The following is an 8,303-nucleotide window of genomic DNA, read 5'->3' as shown; positions in this document are numbered from 1 at the left end:
ACTTTGATGCTTACATGCCCAGGATCACACCACCTTGTGTTCATGTATATGGCGAGTCCTCCTCCTTTTCTCTTCCCGCAGGCGTGTCTCTGTCTGCCCTGATTGTGCTGAAGCCGGGTAGCTCCACATTAGCATCCGGGATGTTTGTCGTGAGCCACGTTTCAGAAAAGCACAACAAACTGCACTCCCTGTAAGTCTTGACATTTTTTACCAGCACAGCCAGTTCATCGATTTTGTTCGGTATTGAGTTCACATTTCCCATGATAACTGAAGGTACCGAAGGCTTGTATCTCCACTTTCTCGCTAGCTTCTTAGCCTTCAGCTTAGCACTGGCTCTGCAGGCTCGTTACGGCCTCCTCACCTGGTCAGGTAACTAGGGAACCACACCGGCATGGCACTTTGTTTGCAGAGTGAGCAGTTGGTTCCTCGAATAAACAAGTTTAGGCTTGTTAAAATCCATATCCATAGGATAGGGGTTAATCGGAGACAAAAAAAGCGCACTGAAAGCTCAAAAAGTACAAAAAAGTACAAAATAGCACACAACACACACAGAGCTGCTGGAAGGGCTGCCGCTCGCGATGGCGCCGGAAGTGGAAATTAAATAAAAAATAATTAATTTGATTAATTGATTAAATCAATTAATGGTATGCATAGCTGATGTGCATTGAGCACATCATTAGGTGAATAAACTCAAACAAACAAATGCAGGTAATTATACGGACTAATTATACAGAAGTCAGGCTGGCAGCTGACACCAGATCAACTTCACTCCGCATTACAACAAGGAAACACACTCCCTGTTCTAAACAGTGCCACAGGGCTGACTTCCTGTCTTTCCTGCAGCATTCATGATGTTCCTTGGCTAAGCTGGCAAGATACGCAGATTTGAAGATTTCACTGATGCACTTTTTCTTGACTCTATGAGTGCCAACATTTTTGCCAGATCTCACTAAGTTGAAACAAGCAGCTGTGATTGGTTCCGGTGGTTGGACTGCAGTTTACTGAGCTGCTGTGTTTGTTTCTGACAGCCATTGTTTGTACTCCTTCAAACTGCATCCTTGGAGGGTATGAGACAGACAATCTGCTGTGGTCAGGGTAACACCGACCTTCACCGATCAGTGCTGAGCACAGACTCTCATTTCACGCACAACACCATTTTTTATCTTTCAGCTATTATAATAATACTTCTGAATCACTAAATTAATCTTATTAACATGCAGCAGTTATGACAGTCGGCAGAGTAAGTTTTTATTTTGTGTCTGTGTGGTGTCCAGTGTTGGTGAGCTTTGATACATTCACTTTTGATGAATTGCAAACCATCTCAAAAGCACTGACCTTCAAGGGAATGCAGTGTCCAAAATGGAGGAGGCTTTGCTCTTTTGCTTCATCTGATTTGATACAACTTTGCTCTGTCAGAGCATAAACACAAAAGAGATTCAGCATGAGAAAAGAAGTGGAGGGTACAAATGCATTTGCTAGAACTAACTTTGTCTGAGGGAAAGTCCACTGGTTTTACACATCAAAGTCTGTTTCCAGGTCTTTGGGACTACGACTGCATATGTTAAAGCCCTTCGAGGCTCCAGGCGTAGCTGAGCGAAGTCTGATAAATTTCCTCAAGTGATGTCACAAAAGATCTGGGTGTGTGGAGTTAGCAAGAATAAAGCTTACCAGACCTCTGCAGCCCACTGCTCATCTCTGCTACAGGCTTGCAGCTCAGTTAGCCACAACAAGCATAACACACCTGGATCTCCAAACAAAGAGTTGATGGTTGAGTTGCATTGTGGGGAATGTTAAATAAAGTGAAACAGATGATATCTGTGGTTCTGCTGTATTGATTTTGATCGTCTTTTTTTTAATTTTTTTTTAACTCAATCATGAGTATGACAGTGTGAAAGGAATACGCTGTTAAACTGGTGGAGTATTCTTCCACTGTTAGTTCAGAAACTGAGCACTGAGATGCAAGCATCATCTATTTTGCAGAGATGTGACAATGAATTTTTTGTGGCATTTTTTTTTGCTGAGCTTCTGGTGTGAGGACAGTGACAAAAAAACCCTTTGATTAAAGCTGAAATAAGCTTTGTCCCTTTCAGGACTTGCCATTGTGCAAGTTCATACAATAGCCTGCTTCCTGAAGAGTTGTGCTTTTATTTTAATGAAACACAGTGAAGGAAATCCAGCATTAAGGGGAGGGGGTTTGAGTCTTGTATTACAAAATGTGTGCCCATTATTTTCTTCTCTATTAATTTTCTTCTTGTCTTTTGTTATATATGCATAATGTTATTCAAAATTGTTCCACTTTATAGCATTAAGATCCAACTTTTATATGTACAAAAAATGAACTTGACAGTTTTTTTCTATGTTTTGTTTTCACATTGATGGTATCAGTAACTTCAGTAGGTGACACTGTTTAAATCATTTTATAGAGCTTAAAGTTAACATCAGATATTGATTGATTTTGAATTACTGAGAGCAACTTAAGGTCTCTCCATGGTTGTATTGTGTGTCAGGTTTTTTTAAGCCCAGCTAGTTGACCCATCAAAGAAAAGTGTCTACCTAAACCTGCAAAACACTGAGAACAGTTTGTGTGAAGGATTCTGGTCGACACAGATGGTGAGCCTCCCTGTTGATCTCACCTGCACAAAGACATCTGCTTCATCCCTCTGATCCTCCTTTCAGTGGGGAGTGTCAACCATGGACATACGCACACACGCGCACACACACGCACGCACACACACACACATACACACACACATACACACATTTGTTAAAAATAATAGCTGGCAATTGGACAAGCAATAAAGTATGATGTGGTAATTAGGTGCAGTTAGGCCCGATTCACTCTGCCAGAAACTCGTGCCATGGTGTGCCGACTACACGTATAACCCTGATCAATCATCTTATCTCACGATCACGCATGACATCAGATGTCATCCTAGAGGCAGGTGAAGCAGCTGTCAATCAAACCAACAGAAAGCATTGTGTATGATACTGTGGTCTTGTGTACCAAAAAAAATTAAAGAAAGGCTTTGGATGCGCTATAACATTAAAAGCAAACGCAAGAGTCAGTGTAAACTTCGGCCAAGTCAGTCATTGTGGACGAGTTTCACATACAGCATACAGCATACCTGACTGCGCTCTAGAGAGAGCACCTGATTGGTCATGTTCATGAACATGTCGTGGAAGTTGTCACACCCAATGAGTCAATACATAAAATTCTGACATGCTAGTTTTTGTGTCTGGGTGTTGTGGGGGTGTCCCAGTGTCACACTACACAACTACAGACATCTGATTTTTGTTCACAATCGGCCATGATGCTGTCAATTCGGCGGCCACGACAAAATCACCTGGAAATCGGGCCATAGTCATGTAGTCTGACCCAGGTCTAAGAGGCTTGTGTTTCTAGCAGTGCTTACTGGGAGCTAGTATAGCCTCACAGAGGTGCTAGCATGGCTGTTGCCTCTCAGAATCTAGTTCTGCTCGAGGTTTCTGTCTGTTGAAAGGAAGTTTTTCCTTGCCACTGTTGCCAAGTGCTCATAGGGAAATAGCTGGAATTATTGGGTCTCTGTACTTTAAAGCTGCAGTAGGTAACTTGTGTGAAAGTAATTTTTTGTCATATTTCCCAAAACTGTCCCTATGGCCAGACAGCAGTACATGAAACATGTAATCTGTGGAAAAAATTGGCTCCATTGGTTCCACCTACTGCTCCTACTGCGATTTGCAACAATCCACCGCGCCCGACACAAAACAACCAATCAGAGCTAGAGGAGTGTCTGAGGGAGTGTCTGACATCTGTCAATCACTACTCACACATGCTGCGAACCGCCCCCTCCCTCCACTCATGCTGCCAGCTTCAGGTGGCCGTGAAAGCTATGGGGACCTGGTCTCGACCTGTTTTATATGGCACAGAGCCCCTAAAGGGACAATGGGGAAAAAAAAAAGTCGTCATTGTGACCAGAAACATTTTAAATCCTAGTGTTTAAAAATGTAAACATGTAAAATAAGAGTAGAAATATAGTTAATGCAGAGAAGCAGGAGTAATTGCCATATTCCCAATATGAACAACAGTAAGTAAGTCTTTTTTCAAAGGAGTGTATTAAGTGTACATTTTCATCACATTCCATGATATTTGACAGAACCCTGATTATGGGATGTTTTTATATTGAATTACTACTTCTATTGAAAATGTTTTATTGAACGTTGATTTCAAACCTGATCAATAACTACAATTTCAAAAACAGAGGTGCACTTGGTGCAACAGCTTTGGAAAACGTTGCTAATCTAATAAACTGTTTCCACAGCAGTTATACTTTGGACAGATGAGTTAGAAAAGTATTTGCCCATACAATATCACAGTGTGTCTGTGACAACTGGTGGTACAGAAATCTTTGATTGAAGAAACTCTGTTTCGCTTATGACCTTGTGTTAAATAATCTTCAGGGGGTTTTTTGGGACTTCCATCATAACCCCATAATCATAATTTGGTGACCTAATAGACCTAATACATAAACCTATTCTCTCCAAGAGTTTGTCATCAATCAGACTGTTAAAACTTCCTTTCTTCATTATGAATACAAAGTTTATTTTGCTCACTGTCATATTTCTTTTTCCTCCAAATAACATGCAATTTAACTTTTTGGCATTTAATGACTTATTTGAAACCATACTGAGTAACGGAGATCATTATTCTGTTCTGTAATGAGAGCTGTTAAATGCCTATGAGAGACAAAAAGGTTGGTGTCATCTGCCAAGAGAAATGGGAACGAAAGCATCATCAGTTCTCCGCTGTGCCTGCTTACCTTTCCCTGCAGTTCCCTGTGCTCTGCTCGGTCCCTTTGTCTTGTCAGCCCGGCTCCTCAGACCCAAACCCCCGCCACTAGCTACTCCAGCTACTCACTCTCTGGACTCCCAGCTCAACTCAGCCCCAGCTTTCCTCCTGCTTGACACGACCAGCCACCAGCCCTGTCCCCATGTTTACAGTCATCCCTCCTGTCCAGCTCCCATCTTGCTGCCATCTCATCTCTGTGGCCTCAGCAGTCAACTCTTTTCTTTCTTCAAAATTCATATCCTCACCTCTCTGTGTCTTACACAACCTTAACACCGACTACATTCCCATTATTATCTAAAGCTGCACATATTTAATCAGTGAGTTTTAAAAATATCACATAAGTTGAATGATTTTTGTGGAAGCCATACTGATGATTATAGAAAATACTGTATGTGTTCAAGGTTTCCAGGATTCTGTCATATACTAGTTTTTTTTCCCAAATCTTTGAAAAACATGGCAATATTGAAATTGGAGGATAGTATATAAAGGACCCTGGGTCACCTGTTTGAATAGGGGAATAACAAAAGCCATTTTGAAGTCATGCTATTCTCTATGGATGATGCAGGCTCATTCAGAGTAGTCATGCCTTGTCAAAGTCAGGTAGATCAAAATTACTCAAAGATGGATAAAACACTTGATATAATAAAATGGATTAACTTCTGCATCAACTGTCTTGGTGAAGAGAGAGGCACCGGCACTTGAAAAGAAACCGTTGAAACCAGTGAAAGAAGAACTTGCCAGCTGATTAATAATTTTCCATGTGGCCTTGATATTTCTTTCTGATTTTTTTGAACTGGCCACCGAGAAACCTTTTCTTGGCTGCTCGAAAGAGATGAATATATTTGTTTTCATAAGATTTATAAGTGACTTCAAACCAGCATTTAAACCAGCAGAAAGCCAAAGATTGTCATTTTCCCAGTGTCAATAGAACGAGTAACCAGCGGAAATAATCATCAGCATAAGTTTAATTAAATAGTATAATTAAATAGTAATACCTATAGACCTTTTCAGGAACGAAACTTTCTAGATTTATTGCTTGGATTAAATTTTTTGTAAGTAGCATTTATTTTAATTTCACTCATGTAATTTTGAAAAATGGGAAATAATGTAATGAATGAATGTTATGAATAACATTCCTGACTTTGTTTGATAGTTAAGAGTATTAATATATAATTTATGATCGAGTTGTCTGTTACCCTGGTGTAGGTTTGCTAATAGTGGGACAAAAATAACTTGAAATGATTTAGAAAAGGTTGTTGTTGGACAATGAGTTTCACTTTTAAAAAGGTTTAATAAATAGGATACAAATCGACAAATCTTGCAGCACGTAACATCAATTGAATCTCAAGAATCTTAAATTTCCAACGACACATGGCATGAGTTTATACGTAATGTAGCAGTCGTGCACAGTACTGAACACTCTGACAGCCTGTCTGCAGGTTAAGGGAAACCCAAGTGTGATGGCACCAGCTTTTGGAACCTCTAACAGCATGTACCAACTAAACATCTTTTCATTCTATTTATTTTATTTCATTTTTTTGTTAAATAATAGTGAGAAAATTGTGTTTGAATTAAAAGAATGGTACTGTCAAATTAAAATGAGGTGGTTTTATTTCTTATGTTATTCATCTGGTAAATTGATTTGAGCTCATTTCAGCCCCAGGAGCTGTCCGCAATCTGACCTATTGACAGTACAGATTATCAGATGGTTAATTCATGTTGTTTTCTCTTGGATTTAATTGGGCTCTGATGTTCTGTCTACAGCAGATTTCTGAAACAGACATGCAAGTTTTCAAAGCAAATATCCACGTTGTTCATTCCCAGCTAAAATTAGATGAGAGATATTTTGTATTTCAAGGGGCATCCCAGGCAGCATCACATTTCTTTGTCCCACAGAATCCCTAACTCTGTGTGTGTGTGTGTGTGTATGCATCTTTAGAAGAGTAGTCCACAAAAGCATTACAGTATCAGTGTTGTAGCTCTTGCGTGTTGCTTACGAGCATGTTAATGAGCTTAAACTTGGAGTTGTTTGAAGTTAAAAAAATCTTTAGATGAAAGAGTTGTGTAAAAGTATAATAGGCTGGAATCCATGACTACTGCAGTTTTAACAAGTCAAGAATCTTATTGTTTCAAGAAAGTTTTTTCAAGTGACCTTTATAAAGGAAACAGTAAAAGCAGTTTGAATGTTGTACAGAAAATCACAGCTCTGTTTTTCATGTAATGCAAATGGAATGGGCCACAACAGTTACAGCTGCAAGGATTTGCTATTTTAAACAGCAGTCTGGGCCATGTCACTGCATTTAGATTAATACCCAAACTACTGCTGTTTCAACTGTATGCTTCTCCACATACATATTTTTAGGCTGACTAACACAACAGTATGCAAGCTGAAATAATATTCAGCTGCGTGAATCCATTTTATTCATATTTTCTTGGCTTAGCAGACCAGAACAGACATATTAGTTCACCAGAAGAAATCTAACCGTCTGGGTGTGTGGCAGTCAAACACAACTGTCATCAGAAAAGTTGCTTAGTGTATTTAGCTGTGAACATATTTCTGTATAGTTCAACATGAGGTGTTTGTCTCTATCTGAATACAAGGTTTGGCAAAGGAGAAATTACGTTCTTTTTGTTTGTTCCTTCTCAGTTTGTTCAGTTTTATTTGTATATTTGGAAGCCTGTTAAACAAACATTGTTGCAGTCCACTGGGGAGGAAGTTTTTGGCCTACAAATTATGTATTTCTTGGCTAAATATTATCTAAAGTATAATGTGTGATCTGTAGTGGAAGGATATTTTATTTAAAGGTCCCCCGTGGAGTTTTCTTGTAAATAAACATAGTTTCTGTTTATATTCAGTGTTATTCACCAGAACGCATTATGTGTAACCTTGAGCTGTATTGAGTGCATTTTCTTCCTCATAAAACATTTGCAAAGCACGCTTTTCTTAAAAGTTTCATAGCTGCATTTTTTTATATCCATGTTTCCTTGCAAGCACTCTCCTTCCCACTAACCCGCTGTTTGCTCTGCTGTAAACATTCAATGCTGAGATGAGTCTACACTCGGATTCTGTAGAGAGAGACACTCTACAGTAGCTGATGCATGCTGTCCTATCATCAACCAGCTGGCTGCCACTAATTCTGTGACCCTGCAGTTTATTTGCTCACACCACTGTGGAAAAACACTATACTCACCTATGAATGACCAGGCTACTTATGTTCCACACAAACATTAGAATATGATCCACACTAGGATCATTCATAACAAAGAAGCTAATACAGTGTGCTCAGGTGGGCCCTCAGCAGCGGTCATGTTGTAGCCTGTGAGTCAGTAGGTTTAGTAATAGATGGTAATGATAAACAATGATGTACAGCTTGATATTAAGTTAAAGGGAGAATGTCCTGAGGACCAATCCAGAATTTTTGATGACTTGGTATCACCTGTAAATCCCCGCACCTGCTCCTGGAAATGATTGCTGTCA

The sequence above is a fragment of the Chaetodon auriga genome, chromosome 4 (assembly GCF_051107435.1).
Source record: "Chaetodon auriga isolate fChaAug3 chromosome 4, fChaAug3.hap1, whole genome shotgun sequence".
Taxonomy (NCBI): Eukaryota; Metazoa; Chordata; class Actinopteri; order Chaetodontiformes; family Chaetodontidae; genus Chaetodon; species Chaetodon auriga.
Note: the sequence above shows the minus strand (reverse complement) of the source record.